At 49.4% G+C, this 15,613-nt stretch overlaps 1 protein-coding gene across 1 annotated transcript in view; it reads right to left on the reverse strand.

Annotated features, from left to right (window-relative positions):
* LOC130367428 (collagen alpha-1(VII) chain-like) overlaps window positions 1–15,613 on the reverse strand; it is a 522,098-nt gene that overhangs the window by 468,150 nt on the left and 38,335 nt on the right. The gene's annotated exons all lie outside the window — the stretch shown is intronic.

The following is a 15,613-nucleotide window of genomic DNA, read 5'->3' on the forward strand; positions in this document are numbered from 1 at the left end:
GCACGGAGTCCGGAGGGGCGTGGCCAATCTAAGACGGCAGAGAGTTTGTCTGGATCCATTTGTAGTCCCTGGCCAGAGACCAAGTATCCTAGGAAAGGAAGAGATTGACATTCAAACAGACATTTCTCCATTTTGGCATAAAGTTGATTGTCACGAAGTCTCTGAAGAACCATGCGGACATGCTGGCGGTGCTCTTCTAAGTTGGCAGAAAAAATCAGGATATCGTCCAGATATACAACAACACAGGAATATAAGAGATCACGAAAAATTTCATTAACAAAGTCTTGGAAGACAGCAGGGGCGTTGCACAGGCCAAAGGGCATGACCAGATATTCAAAGTGTCCATCTCTAGTGTTAAATGCCGTTTTCCATTCATCCCCCTCTCTGATGCGGATGAGATTATAGGCACCTCTTAAGTCCAGTTTGGTAAAGATGTGGGCACCTTGGAGGCGATCAAAGAGTTCAGAGATGAGAGGTAGGGGGTAGCGGTTTTTTACAGTGATTTTATTAAGACCGCGGTAGTCAATGCAAGGACGTAGAGAGCCATCTTATTTGGACACAAAGAAAAATCCGGCTCCGGCAGGAGAGGAGGATTTGCGGATAAAGCCCTTCTTTAAATTTTCCTGGATATACTCAGACATAGCAAGAGTCTCTGGGACAGAGAGAGGATAAATTCTGCCCCGGGGTGGAGTAGTGCCAGGGAGGAGGTCAATAGGACAGTCATAAGGCCTGTGAGGAGGTAAAGTCTCAGCTTGTTTTTTGCAAAAAACATCCGCAAAGTCCATATAGACCTTAGGGAGACCGGTTACAGGGGGAACCACAGGGTCACGGCAAGGAGTACTGGGAACCGGTTTAAGGCAGTCCTTGGAACAAGAGGGGCCCCAACTCTTGATCTCCCCAGTGGACCAATCCAGGGTTGGGGAATGGTGTTGAAGCCAGGGTAGTCCAAGGAGAATTTCGGAAGTGCAATTGGGGAGGACCAAAAACTCAATTTTTTCGTGGTGAGGTCCAATGCACATTAGGAGGGGTTCCGTGCGGTAACGCACGGCACAGTCCAATCTTTCATTGTTAACGCAATTGATGTAGAGAGGTCTGGCGAGACTGGTCACTGGGATGTTGAACCTGTTGATGAGAGAGGCCAAAATAAAGTTTCCTGCAGATCCGGAGTCCAAGAAGGCCTTAGTGGAGAAGGAGAAGGTAGAGGCAGATATCCGCACAGGCACAGTAAGACGTGGAGAAGCGGAGTTGACTTCAAGGACTGTTTCACCTTTGTGCGGAGTCAACGTACGTCTTTCCAGGCGGGGAGGACGGATAGGACAATCCTTCAGGAAGTGTTCGGTACTGGCACAGTACAGGCAGAGATTTTCCAAGCGGCGTCGTGTCCTCTCTTGAGGTGTCAGGCGAGACCGGTCAACTTGCATAGCCTCCACGGCGGGAGGCCCAGGAACGGATTGCAGAGGACCAGAGGAGAGAGGAGCCGGGGAGAAAAAACGCCTCGTGCGAACAAAGTCCATATCCTGGCGGAGCTCCTGACGCCTTTCGGAAAAACGCATGTCAATGCGAGTGGCAAGGTGAATGAGTTCATGTAGATTAGCAGGGATTTCTCGTGCGGCCAGAACATCTTTAATGTTGCTGGATAGGCCTTTTTTAAAGGTCGCGCAGAGGGCCTCATTATTCCAGGATAGTTCTGAAGCAAGAGTACGGAATTGTACAGCGTACTCGCCAACGGAAGAATTACCCTGGACCAGGTTCAACAGGGCAGTCTCAGCAGAAGAGGCTCGGGCAGGTTCCTCAAAGACACTACGAAATTCCGAGAAGAAGGAGTGTACAGAGGCAGTGACAGGGTCATTGCGGTCCCAGAGCGGTGTGGCCCATGACAGAGCTTTTCCAGACAGAAGGCTGACTACGAAAGCCACCTTAGACCTTTCAGTAGGAAACTGGTCCGACATCATCTCCAAGTGCAGGGAACATTGTGAAAGAAAGCCACGGCAAAACTTAGAGTCCCCATCAAATTTATCCGGCAAGGATAATCGTAGGCCAGAGGCGGCCACTCGCTGCGGAGGAGGTGCAGGAGCTGGCGGAGGAGATGATTGCTGAAGCTGTGGTAGTAGCTGCTGTAGCATCACGGTCAATTGAGACAGCTCGTGGCCTTGTTGCGCTATCTGTTGTGAGTGCTGGGCGACCACCGTAGTGAGGTCAGCGACATCTGGCAGAGGTACTTCAGCGGGATCCATGGCCGGATCTACTGTCACGATGCCGGCTGGCAGGAGGTGGATCCTCTGTGCCAGAGAGGGATTGGCGTGGACCGTGCTAGTGGACCGGTTCTAAGTCACTACTGGTTTTCACCAGAGCCCGCCGCAAAGCGGGATGGTCTTGCTGCGGCGGTAGTGACCAGGTCGTATCCACTAGCAACGGCTCAACCTCTCTGGCTGCTGAAGATAGGCGCGGTACAAGGGAGTAGACAGAAGCAAGGTCGGACGTAGCAGAAGGTCGGGGCAGGCAGCAAGGATCGTAGTCAGGGGCAACGGCAGGAGGTCTGGAACACAGGCTAGGAACACACAAGGAAACGCTTTCACTGGCACAATGGCAACAAGATCCGGCGAGGGAGTGAAGGGGAAGTGAGGTATAAATAGGGAGTGCACAGGTGAACACATTAATTGGAACCACTGCGCCAATCAGCGGCGCAGTGGCCCTTTAAATCACAGAGACCCGGCGCACGCGCGCGCCCTAGGGAGCGGGGCCGCGCGCGCCGGGACAGGACAGACGGAGAGCGAGTCAGGTACGGGGACCGGGATGCGCATCGCGAGCGGGCGCCACCCGCATCGCGAATCGCATCCCGGCTGGAGACGGTATCGCAGCGCACCGGGTCAGTGGAGCTGCCCGGAGCGCTGCGGTAGTGAGAGTGAAGCGAGCGCTCCGGGGAGGAGCGGGGACCCGGAGCGCTCGGCGTAACAATTGTATCCTCTTACATTGGGAAAATTCAGTCCCCCATCAGGCCTATTGAGCATCAGTTTGTTTAGCGCGATTCTGGGCCTCTTCCCCGCCCAGATAAATTTGGTGAATGCTGAGTTTAAGCCTTTCACGTCAGTATGTTTTAACAGAAGTGGTAGGGTTTGCAGGGGGTATAGGAGACGCGCAAAGCTAACCATTTTAATGAGTGCACATCTCCCCATAAAGTTCAGGGGGAGTTTTTCCCATTTACGTAATTCAGCTTTAATCTTGGAGAAGAGGGGAGTATAGTTTAAACTATATATGGTGTCGGGCGTTCTCCCTATTTTGATACCTAGGTAGGTGATGGAAGAGTCAGCAATGCGGACTCCCATACCTGATATTTCTGGAAGCCACTGGTGACGGAAAGGACCTAGGGGTAAAAGTTCCGATTTAGACACATTTATTTTGTAACCCGAGAACGCCCCAAATGTTCTCAGATGTTCAAGAATGCGTCCTAGGGAAGCAGTCGGGCCATCAAGGAACAATAAAATATCATCTGCGAACATTGTCAATTTAACTTCTTTCTTCCCCACCTTAATGCCAGGATAAATATTTTCAGACAGTAGGGAGAGCGCCAGGGGTTCTAACCCTAAATTAAAGAGTAGGGGAGAGAGTGGGCAACCCTGTCTGGTGCCCTTAAAGAGAGGGAAGGGTGTGGATAGGATACCAGGCGTGTGTATTCTAGCCATGGGGGTTGCATAAATCCCAGAAATGTAATTCCTAAATGACCCTTGAATACCAATCGCATCCAGCACCAGCCCCAGCCAATCCCATTTTACATTATCGAATGCTTTTTCAGCATCCAAAGTGAGCAAGGCAGGAGCTTCACCCCTCTGGGGCTGATGCTGTAGGCGATCTAGAACCGCCATAACCGTTCTCAAATTCATGGTAGCTGATCTGTTCCTAATAAAGCCCACTTGATGGGAACCGATTAAAGCCGGCATGATTCGAGAAAGACGGTCAGCTAAAATTTTTGATAGAATCTTGATGTCTTGGTTAATTAGAGATATCGGACGATAGGAGCCTGGGTCAGTTAGGTCCTTACCCGGTTTAGGCAAAACCTTTATGTGTGCAAGAGAGGCTTCTGTGGGTAACGATCCCGTAGACATGAATACCTGAAACATATCCCTTAAGGCTGGGGCAATCTGCTCTGATAGGGCTTTATAAAATTCGCCTGAATACCCGTCAGGGCCCGGGGCCTTCCCGTTATGGAGATGACCGATAACTCCCTGTATTTCCGCCACCGACACCGGTGCATTAAGAATCTCCCTCTGTTCTTCCGTCAGTGTGGGAAGTTGGACCCGTTTCAAGAAGGCCTCACCGGCCGAAAGGTCAGAGGGAGAGTTTTCATAAAGCGAGCTATAATAGGAGGACAGCAATTTGTTGATGGAGTGAGGGTTTTTGTGCGTGACTCCCGAGGAGTCTTTAAGTGCCGTTATGTGAGGGGTGGGTATCTTTCCCCTAGCTATACGGGCCAGTAGACGTCCCGATTTGTTACCGTGTCTAAAGAGATCTACCTCAAAGTGGGACCTCCCTAGGCGTTCCCTTCTATCCCACCATAATTCAAAATTGGCTCTAGACGATTTCCATTCCTCCCGGTTCTGAATAGTAGGGTGGGCTACGAAGGTGGCATAGACATCCCTTAGTCGAGCACTGGCTTCATTCAGATTTTTCAGAGAGGTGCGTTTTAGGTGGGCCACGTGTGCCATCAATTTTCCCCTTAATGCTGCCTTCCCCGATTCCCAGAACAGAGTTGGGTCTGAGCGGTGTTCCCCATTATATACGGTATATTCTAACCACCAACCCCTAAGTAATTCGAGGAAGGTATCATCCTTGGCCAGCAGTGAGGGGTAACGCCAAAGAATATCTGTCCCTTTGGGGTAGGAGGGCAAGAGCCGTAGACAGAGAGGGGCATGGTCTGACAACGCCAGTTCTCCAATGTCCACTGAGCTAACTTTATGGTAAAGTTCCGGAGATGTCAGTAGATAGTCTATCCGAGACCAGGAAGAGTGGGCATTGGAGAAATGGGTGAATTCCCTATCGTCCGGGTGTGACATTCTCCACACATCTAGCAGTCCCAATTGGTCCAAGAAAGGGGGCAATACACAGTCCCTGCTACGTATGGGGATTGCTTGAGATGTCGGGCCCTTTCTGTCCACTAGGGGGTCGAGGACTGTGTTAAAGTCGCCCCCCACTATTTTGTTCGTCGTGTTATCGTCGTGAATTCTGTCCGCTAGAGCGTGAAAAAAGGACTTATTTTCCCCATTGGGACCATATATGTTATAAATGCTAAAGATCTCTCCATTGTGGTCAAGTCGTAAATGTGAGACCCTGCCTTCATCATCAGTGTCGTGTGATATAAGACCAAATGCAAAAGATTTGTGGATCAAGGTGACCACTCCTGCTTTCCCATCCTGGGCCTGAGAACCAAACACCTGCCCCACCCATTGCTGCTGTAACCTAAAAAAATCTGAGCCAGCTAGGTGGGTTTCTTGGAGGAGGACAATGTCCGGGTGGAATCGTTTCAAGTATCGTATAAAAAGTCTTCGTTTTTGGGGGGAGCGAAGACCCTTGACATTCCACGATATTATGTTAGGCATGGTAAATCAAGACAATCTAGACAATCCCTCATGGAGGGCCGTGCAGATATTATATGCGTAAGTAGATTTGAAAGGGCACAGCAGCAATGGGGACATACCAAACATGACCCTGAATAAGTAATACCGTGTAAAGTATCTGTAAGGCAGGATAGGTGCCAGACAATAAACTGGGCAGTAGTTTTCACTAGAGGTTCCGAGCTGTGGGAAAGAACAAACAAAACAAAAACAGTATACAAGCAAATAACAGTTAACCATCCTGTAGAATATCCTAGAAAGTGTTGCTAATTTAGCGACACCTTCCTTTTGGATGATGGACTTCCTTTTTTCGGCCGACATAGGCATCAAAGTAGTATCACACATTTCAGGACGCCCATGCTCCCCCCCCTCCCCCCGACCCCTTCTAAGATGGTCGAGTCCCTCAGTCAGGCAGGTGAAAGGCCAACCCTGCCGTGCGGCCGTGGAACATTACAGCACCAAAGCCGGGTTGGAATATGGCAACATTGGAAACCTTCTGTATAACAGCGCCATACAGGCGAGGAAGATAAAAATAAAGAGAAAACCTGAACGTCCGGTTCATCATTCCCGTAGTCCCAGCAGAAGGCTCAAAGGCAAGAAGGTGAAGTCATCAGGAACAAGGAACAAGGAACAGCTGTGGTCAGTCAGGTGAAGATCGCCTGTCGCTGTCATAGCCACGACCTGGAGAGCGATGACGTCTACGTCGGTGTCTTTGGCTTGCGGAGAGTTGCGATTCTCTAGGTGCTGAGCGGGAACGATGATTCCTCCTTGGTGACCTTGAACGACGAGTGGGTGTCCGAGCCGGTGGACGGGAAGATGACGTGGAGGAAGAGGACAGCAGCTGGTCTATTGATGAAGATGCTTCCTCTGGAGTCTTGAAAGTGGTAGTAGAGCCGTCAGGATGGAACACCCTCAGGGTGGCTGGATACTGCAGTTGGAATCTGTATTTCGCCTGAAATAGCTTAGTGCAAACAGTGCTGAAGGCCCTCCTTCGTTTCGCCAATTCTACCGAGAAGTCCTCAAAAATCAACAGGCGCATTCCATGAATTTCCAGGGGTTGTGTCAGACGGCGGTACGCCCTCAGAATATCAACTTTGTCGTTGTAGTCCAGTAGTCGCAGAATGACTTGACGGGGGCGGGCCTCCGGAGTGGAAGATGGTCGGTTAGGCTGGGGGTGTGAAGATGTGCCAATTCTGTGGGCTCGTTCCACCCTGCAGGGATGAGACAGGCCAAGCGACTTAGGAAGATCTCGCTCACAAAAGCGTTGCAGGTCAAGAGGTGCTACTGTCTCCTTAACCCCCACTATACGTAAATTATTGCGCCTAGAGCGATTTTCTAGGTCTTCCATTTTCTCGCCAATGCGGGTCATCTCTAATTCCATGTCATGTAGGCGTTTAGCTGCAGCCGTGTCAGTATCCTCCAATTGGGAGGTTCTGTGCTCCAATTCTGACAGGCGGCCAGTATGTTCCTGTACTTCTAGTTTTAGGTTTTGGAGAGTTGCTTTTAGGACCTCCTCCACTATATTTCGTACAGTTGGGGTAATACGCAACGCCATTTCATTCGCCAGGTGCTGGTAGTCTATGGAAAAGGCCGGCCCTGAGGAAAGTTGAGGGGTTGCAATAGTAATCCCGGGGAGTGAGGGGCCCACGGTGGCAGTGTGTGGTCCCAAGTGTGGGTCAGCGGGCAGGCTGACTTCCATTGCGGTTACCTCAGAGTTCAATTGCCCCTCCGTTCGTGGTGGCCGTGATGTCACCCCCGATGCGGCCGCCGCCATTACTGCAGAGTCGGGCTGCGTCATTTCTGGGACTGCAGGTGGTGCAGGTTGTTGGGAGCCACCATGCGGTGTCGCCCCGTCAGTCCCCGGCGTTCCCACGCGGGTATCAGTCATTGGTGGCAGTGTGGGGACTCCCGAAGCGGGTCGCAGCTTCTGTCCCGCTGCCGCCGCCATGACAGGTGCGCTTTGTGGCGTGTGCTGGGGAGGCGCGGGCTGCGATGGACCGGAGGAGCCGCCACGTTGGAGGTACCTGTCCATCCCCTCGGTCTGGCAGAGGTGTCGGGTGGTGTTCGGGGACTTCTGAAGCCCGTTAGTGCAGCAGTACTTAGCTGGTAGGAGTCGGGGGTGGAGGAGCACAAGCGCGTGCCGTCTACATCAGGCCGCGCCGGAACCGGAAGTCCCTGAAATCATTTTTAAGGACATTCCACCTACCTCTTACTTAGTCATTGGTGCCAATATATACCATGACTGCTGGGTCTTCACCAGCCCCACCCAGCAACATGTCAACCCGATCCGCGATGTGCCGAACTCTAGTGCCAGGAATACAACACATTGTTTGACGATCCCAGTTTTTGTGACAGATCGCCCTGTCTGTCCCCCTTATAATAGAGTCCCCCACTACCAGTACCTATCTGGCCTGCCCTGCACTCATCCTTCCTTCCTTACTGGAGCAGACACCCCCCTGGCAGTCAGAGGCAGAGTCCTGCTGCAGTACTGCTAGCTCTGAAATGGCATCCCCCTCATCTGCCAACCGCGCAAACTTGTTGGGGTGTGCCAGTTCAGAACTAGCCTTCCTGACACTTTTCCCTCTACCTAACTGTAACCCAGCTGTTACAACTGGCTTTTTAAATCTTAAAGCACCAGTGCGCGCATGTGCCCTAGAAGGCGGGGACATGGGCGACGGCACGATATTCGCATGTGGACGCGTCCCGCGATGCAAATCCCGGGCCCGCCAGCAGAAGCGGGGATGTAACAGTAACCCCCTTGAGTCTCCCCCTATTTTTCGGTCTGAATTTTTTTTTTTACCAGATCAGGGTCTAGGATATTCTCCTGTGGCTCCCAGGACCTTTCCTCAGGACGGAAACCTTTCCAATCGACCAAAAAATTATGTCTCCCTCTCACGGTCTTAGTCGCCAAGATCTCTTTGACCACAAAGATGTTTGAAGAACCAGACAAAGGAGTAGAGACGATATGCTTTTGTGAAAACCTGTTGAAGATAAATGACTTGAGAAGGGAGATGTGGAAATAATTAGGGATGCATAGAGAAGATGGCAAATTGAGTTTGTAGGAGACCGAATACATTTTCTCAAAGACCTTGAACAGTCCAAGGTAGTGAGGACCCAACTTGTAACTGGGAATCCTGAAACGGATATACTTAGAAGAAAGCCAGACCCTGTCACCAGGGAAGAAAGTTGGAGGAGACCTTCTCCTCTTATCTGCCTGAGACTTCATATAGAAAGAGGCGTGCTCCAAAGCATGCTGGGTTTCAATCCCGTTATTGTTCATCCACCGCTGGCACACCAGAACAGACTGGAAGAGGAAGAGGAGGATGAAGATGATGACCATAGACAACAAAGAATGGTGATGTCCTTGTAGACTCAGAATCCTTGTGATTGTAAGAGAATTCTGCCCAAGGTAAGAGATCAACCCAATCATCATGTCGAGCTGACACAAAATGACCGAGATAGTCTCCCAGGATTTGATTAAAGGAGATATCCAGTGCTGAAAAAAGTATCCCCTAAGTTTCAGATCGCGGGGGCTCCAACCGCTGGGGCCCCCCGCATTCTGCTGTATGGGGCCCCAGCAGCCTGTGGGAAGGGGGTGTGTTGACCACCGCACGAACCGGCTGCTGACAAGCCTCCTCAATGTAACTCTATGGCAGAGCCGGAGTGCTGCCTTCGGCAATCTCTGGCTCTGCCATAGTGATGTATTGATGAGGCGTGTCGTTCGCCGCTTCATGCAGTGGTCGACACCTGCTATCTGGCCAGCAAGCCGAGGCCCCATACAGGAGATCGTGGGGGGCCCCAGCGGTCGGACCCCCCGTGATCTGAAACTTATCCCCTATCCTTAGGATAGGGGATATATTTTTCAGCACTGGACTACCCCTTTAACTCTCTCTACCTGGCCGTTTGTTTGTGGGTGGTAAGCAGAAGAAAAGTCCAGCTTGATTTTAAGGCGAGTGCAGAGACCCCGCCAGAACTTGGAAACAAATTGCACTCCTCGATCAGAGACATTGTGAGATGGAAGGCCATGAAGGCGGAAGATATGGTGAAGAAAATGTTTAGCCAGTTGCGGAGCAAATGGAACACTAGGCAAAGGAATGAAATGAGCCATTTTGGAAAAACAATCAACTACAATCCAGATGACTATTTTGTTGCTGGAAGGTGGCAAATCAGTAAAGTCCATAGCAAAGATTGTAGAAGACCCGCTGGTCTCTGTCTGAGAGTCTTGTTGGAAGCACAGATAGCACAGGAATGGACAAAATCTGTGACATCGCGTTCAAGGTTCAGCCACCAGTAATGCCGAGAAATAAGTTGGACGGACTTCAGAATGACCGACCAGCAAGGAAGAATGTCCCCAATTCAAGACTTTTCGTCTCAGTTGAGAAGGCACAAAAGATTTCCCAAGAGGAACTTGCAGAAGATTGACAGGCGTAACAGAAACCAATTGCTCAGGTGGAACAATGTGCCTAGGAGTGGAGTCCAGACCAACCACATTGGAAGATCTAGAAAGAGCATCGGCTCTGGCATTCTTGTCTGCAGGACGGAAATGAATAAAGAAATGAAACCTGGAAAAGTAAAGGGACCATCAGGCCTTCCGGGGGTTCAAGCGCTGAGCAGACTGGAGGTATAATAGATTTTTATGATCTGTGAAGATATTAACAGGATGAGATGAACCCTCCAGTAGATGTCGCCACTCTTCCAAGGCAAGTTTAATAACCAGGAGTTCCTGATCTCCGATAGAGTAGTTCCTCTTAACTGGCGAAAAGGTTGTTGGAAAAAAAGCCACAGGTTACAGCTTTGCAATTGGGAGTGTTTTGAGTAAGGATCTACCTCCAAAAAGAAGGGATTCTCAGGAACAGGTCTAGAGAGGACAGAAGCAGAGGCAAATGCAAATTTTAATTGAGAGAAGGCCTCTTCGGCTTCAGGAGTCCAATATTTGGGGTTACAGTTCTTTTTCGTGACAGCCACAATCGGGGCAACCAAGGCAGAGAAATGTGGAATGAACCCAAGAAAGCGTTGAATAGATCGTAAGCCAGTAGGACGTGAACAGTCCAAAACTGCAGACAACTTGTTAGGATCCATCTGTAGACCTTGGTTGGAAACAATGTAACCCAGAAATGGAAGACTGGATTTCTCGAATATGCATTTTTTGAGTTTGGCGTAAAGATTTTTATCTCAGAGGCGCCGTAGAACTTGACGGACATGAGAGCGATGAACCCCCAAATTGGGTGAGAAGATTAGAATTCTTCTAGGTACACCAATACACACATATAGAGCAGATCTCGAAAGATGTCGTTGACAAATTCTTGGAAGACAACCGGGGCATTACAGAGGCCAAAAGGCATCACTAGGTACTTAAAGTGTCCATCCCAGGTATTAAAGGCCGGCTTCCATTCGTCTCCCTCATGGATTCGAATGAGGTTATATGTTCCCCACAAATCCAGCTTGGAGAAGACCTTGGCACCACGTAGACAATCAAAATGTTCAGAAATTAAAGGAAGAGGATAGCGATTCTTGATCATGATCTTGTTTAATCCCCAGTAGTCAATACAAGGATGAAGAGAACCATCCTTCTTCCCGACAAAGAAGAAACCAGCTCCAGCAGGAGAGGTGGATTTACAAATAAAGCCCTTTTGGAGATTATCAGGAATGTATTTTGCCCTAGCTTGTGTCTCTGGGATAGACAAAGGATATATTCTTCCCCGAGGTTTAGTCCCAGGCTGTAGGTCAATAGGACAGTCATAGGGACGATGTGGTGGAAGAGTCTCAGCCTGCTTTTCACTGAATACATCAGAATAGTCTTGATAAGGAAGAGGCAGACCCGGCATAGAAGAAGGCAAAGAGACAGACTTAGGATGGGTAGACACAAGACAGTGATTTTGGCAAAAAGGTCCCCAGCGGGTGACCTCACCAGATTTCCAGTCGAAAAGTGGAGTGTGATGTTGAAGCCAGGGAAGACCGAGAGGAAGCTCCGAAGTACACTGAGGAAGCACATAGAACTCAATCTTTTCCTTATGTAACACACCACTTACATAATGAGAGGTTCAGTGTAGAATAGCACTGTACAGTTCAGGTTTTCTCCATTGACATTGAAGCCGAGTCACTGAGAGACGATGTTTATGGACCAGGGAGACATCAATAAAATCTCCAGCGGAACCAGAGTCCAAAAAGGCAGTCCAAAAAGGCAGCGGAGAAAGATGTCTTGGCAGGAGTATAATCTAGGACCGGCATGGTCAAACGAGGAGAGGTAGTATTCACACCAGGGATGCCTCTCCCACGTGTCCTAGGTGTGAGCGTTTCCCGGAAGCTGAGGACGTATAGAACAGTCTTGGAGAAAGTGCTCCGGACTAGCACAATATAGGAACAAATTCTCATTGCGTCAACGGGATCTTTCCTGCTGTGTTAAGTGAGACCGATCCACCTGCATTGCCTCTTCGGCAGGAGGCAAAGGAGACAGTTAAGGTGGACGTTGGAACATGGGTGCCAGACGAGGAAATCACCATGTTAGGACAGGTTCTCTTTCCAGACAAAGTTCCTCCTGCCTCTCGGCAAAAAAAACATCAATTCGAGTGGCGAAATGGATAAGCTCACTCAGAGTAGACTGAGGATCACAAGCAGCGAGAGTATCCTTGTTTCTACAAGTCAGTCCTTTTTTAAATGTAGCACACAAGGCCTCATCGTTCCAAGCCGGTTCAGAGGCAAGATTGTGGAATTGAACTGCGTAGTCACCAATAGACGGGCTGTCTCGGCCAAGGAGCCCGTGCAGGTTCTTTAAAGACATTCTGAGAGAAAGGCCTGCAGGTTTGAAGACACCGGATCATTACAATCCCAGAGGGGAGTAGCCCAGGCCAGGGCTTTACTGGACAATAAACTGACCACAAAGCGCACTTTAGCTTGTAGGAAACTGATACGCCATGAGCAAGCTGTGAGTCGGACCTAATGCTGCCGTAATTGCCCACTGGCCCCTGGTTTTGCTTATCAGGCACAGGTAGGTTAGTGCTAGGTCCCGTGCCACTTGAGAAACCTTGGCTTTGGTGTGCGGGCTCAGGTACGTCCTTCATATAAGGATATACTGGCTAATGTCTCAATTTTAACATCAGTGTTGAGGGTTAGCTAATGTCACTGTTACATCTACCACAGTAGTGCACCTATCCCTGTATGTTATTATTCTATTTGTTACACTGTTTATCTGGTGTAGGATGTTAATGCGGCACTTGTAGTCTGTTTGCAGGCATCCCCCACCATATGCATTTTTATGCTGGGGATCACCCTTAGCAACAGGCTGCAAGGGTAGGATCTGCTCCCCCAGTATATATGCACAACAGCATGTGGGGTTGAGCATCTCCTACCTGCCAGTTGAGACCATCTCTCTTTTTCGTTATTTTACGCCATGAGCTCCAAATGCATAGAGCACTGCATCACAAAGCCTCTACACAACTTAGGATCTCCTTTATACTTTGTGGGCAAGGATAAACAAAATTTGGATCTGGAAGGAGCTACAGATACAGGAGGAGACACAGGAGCAGGTTGTGGCTGCTATTGCTGTTGTTGCTGCTGGGCTGCAAGAAGTTGTTGCATTATGGCAGACAATTGATTCAGTTGTTGCGCCTGATGAGCTAACTGCTGCGACTGTTGAGCCACAACGGTAGAAAGATCCGTAAAATCAGGCAGAGACACCCCAGCGGGATCCATGGCCGGATATTACTGTTATGGCAGGTGGTAATGGATCCTCTGGACCTGTGTGGAAGATGACGTGAGCCGTACCAGGGAGCAGAGTCTATGGTGCCGCCGGTTTTCACCAGAGACTGCCGCAAAGCGGGATGGTCTTTCTGTGGCAGGCAGCACCCGGATTGCTACCCCTGGCACGACTCATCCACACAGGCTGCTAGGTGTAACTTGACTAAGGAGAGATGACATATAGAGAGGCTGGCAGGAAGGCAGGACAGGCGGCACAGAAGTGTAGTCAGGACGTAGCAAGGTCAGTAGGCTGGTGGCACAGGAGTGAAGTCAGGTCACAAGCGGAGTAGTCAGGAACACAGAAAGGCAAACACAGTGACTGCTTTCTCTGAGGCACTAGGCACAAATATCCGGCAAGGGGGTGTGGGAGGTGATCCCACTTACAGACAAGGCACAGGTGAAAGCAACAATCAAGGGTGCACTGGCCCTTTAAATCTTAAAGCATCGGTGAGGACATGCATGCCGGCGATGTGAGACTACAGGAGGAACAGTAGTTAGGAAAGGTGAGTGACGGCCCGAGATTCACATGCGGGCATGTCCCGCGATGCAAATCCTGGGCCGCCAGCAGAAGCAGATGGAGCAGGGGAGCGCTCACAGCCAGCGTGTCCGGCCGGAGCGCTAGATGTAACACCAGATAGCTGCCTGATTGTCCTGCACCTCCGTCCCACTATCCTCCCCCACCTCTACCCCAGAGAGTACAGCAGGAGACTCCTTTACAAGTTGTCAATGCATCTCAGTGTTGCCAGTAACTCCTCTAGATCCAGGATCTGGGCTTCCATATGAACAACTTGCACACATCTCGCACAACAATATGCACCCTCAAACTGTTGTTCAAGGATTGACTACATCATGCAAGATGCACACTGGACTGCATTTTCCAACATGGAGGCCATCTTGGTTTTGGGGATTGTAAAAATAAACAGTAAAAAAAAAAAAGTAAAAATTTCAATTAAACTCACTGATTTTAAAGTCCCTCAATTTTAAGTCCCACTCACTTTTATACCTACACCAACTTTTATACTTACACCCATTTGTATACTTTCACCCCCTTGTATACTTTCACCCACTTGTATACTTTCACACGATCGTTAGCTCACACAGTCGCTTATTGTACTTGTTTTTAAAGTTACCAACTCTTTGTTGCACTACCTGGAAGTGAATGCAAAGATTGTTAATACTGTTCATTGCTATGCACAGGGCATAGCACTGATCAGTATTATCAGCGATCTTCTGCTCTGGTCTGCTGGAAGGCAGATCAGTGCAGAAGACCCTGGGAGACAGACAGAAGAAGGTGAGGGGACCTCCGTCCGCCATCTTGGCTGATCTGATACCCACGGCAGTGCAGCGGGAGATCAGATCAACCATTTTAAGTGCCGCACTGCCGCAGATCCCGTGATCTGTATTGATCACAGCATCTGAGGAGTTAATGGCAGACATCAGCATGATCGTTGATGACCATTACCGGCGGGTCCACGGCTGCTGACAGCCGCCGGGACCCGCCGTGAATGAAGTGAGTGCAGCTTCTGTGCTTGAGTCACAGCCGCGCCATAAATGCTGTGGGTGAAGTGATGCTATGCAGCACCGTACATTTACGGCACGTGTCCTAAAGGGGTTAAACACTATTATACAGGCTATGCACCCAGGTGCCAGGTTTGTCATGCGTGATATAGGTTAGCTTTTCTGCCTTTGCAAAAAAAAGTCTGTCAATGGAAGACCATCCAACCATCCATGTACAGAGATTGGTCTAAAGCTAGGGGAGAAAGATATAGGGGGAGATGTATATAGTTATACTTTTTTTGGTGTACATTTGGCGCATAAAATGTTGCATGTCCACCTAAGCACTCTTCTGTGTGACTTTTCTCTTGTTTACAAGTGTAAATTGTGCAAATTTTTTATGGCATTTTCATTTTTTAACTTGCAGTGATAACGTAATTATAAGCTGTGAATGTTGTACAAAATGTCGCAAACCCCTCCAAAACACAGCAAATTTACACCAGTCGAGACCTGGCTTACACAACTGCCTCTAAAAAGCACTTTTAAAAAGTTACAAACTGTGACTTTTTGTGTAGAAAAGTCACAGAGATGAGGATGAATCATACAAAATGGTGTCCTGAAGTAAATCAACAGTTTTTTTTATGGCTTATTTTGCTCCCATAAACTTTTACTGGAGTGAAACCAAGATTTTGTCCAAACAAAAACCATACACTTAAAGGGGTTCTTTGGCCCTAAGACATCTTATAAGATGCCTGATAGCGGGGGTCCCGCCGCTGGGG

The sequence above is a fragment of the Hyla sarda genome, chromosome 4 (genome assembly GCF_029499605.1).
Source record: "Hyla sarda isolate aHylSar1 chromosome 4, aHylSar1.hap1, whole genome shotgun sequence".
Lineage (NCBI taxonomy): Eukaryota > Metazoa > Chordata > Amphibia > Anura > Hylidae > Hyla > Hyla sarda.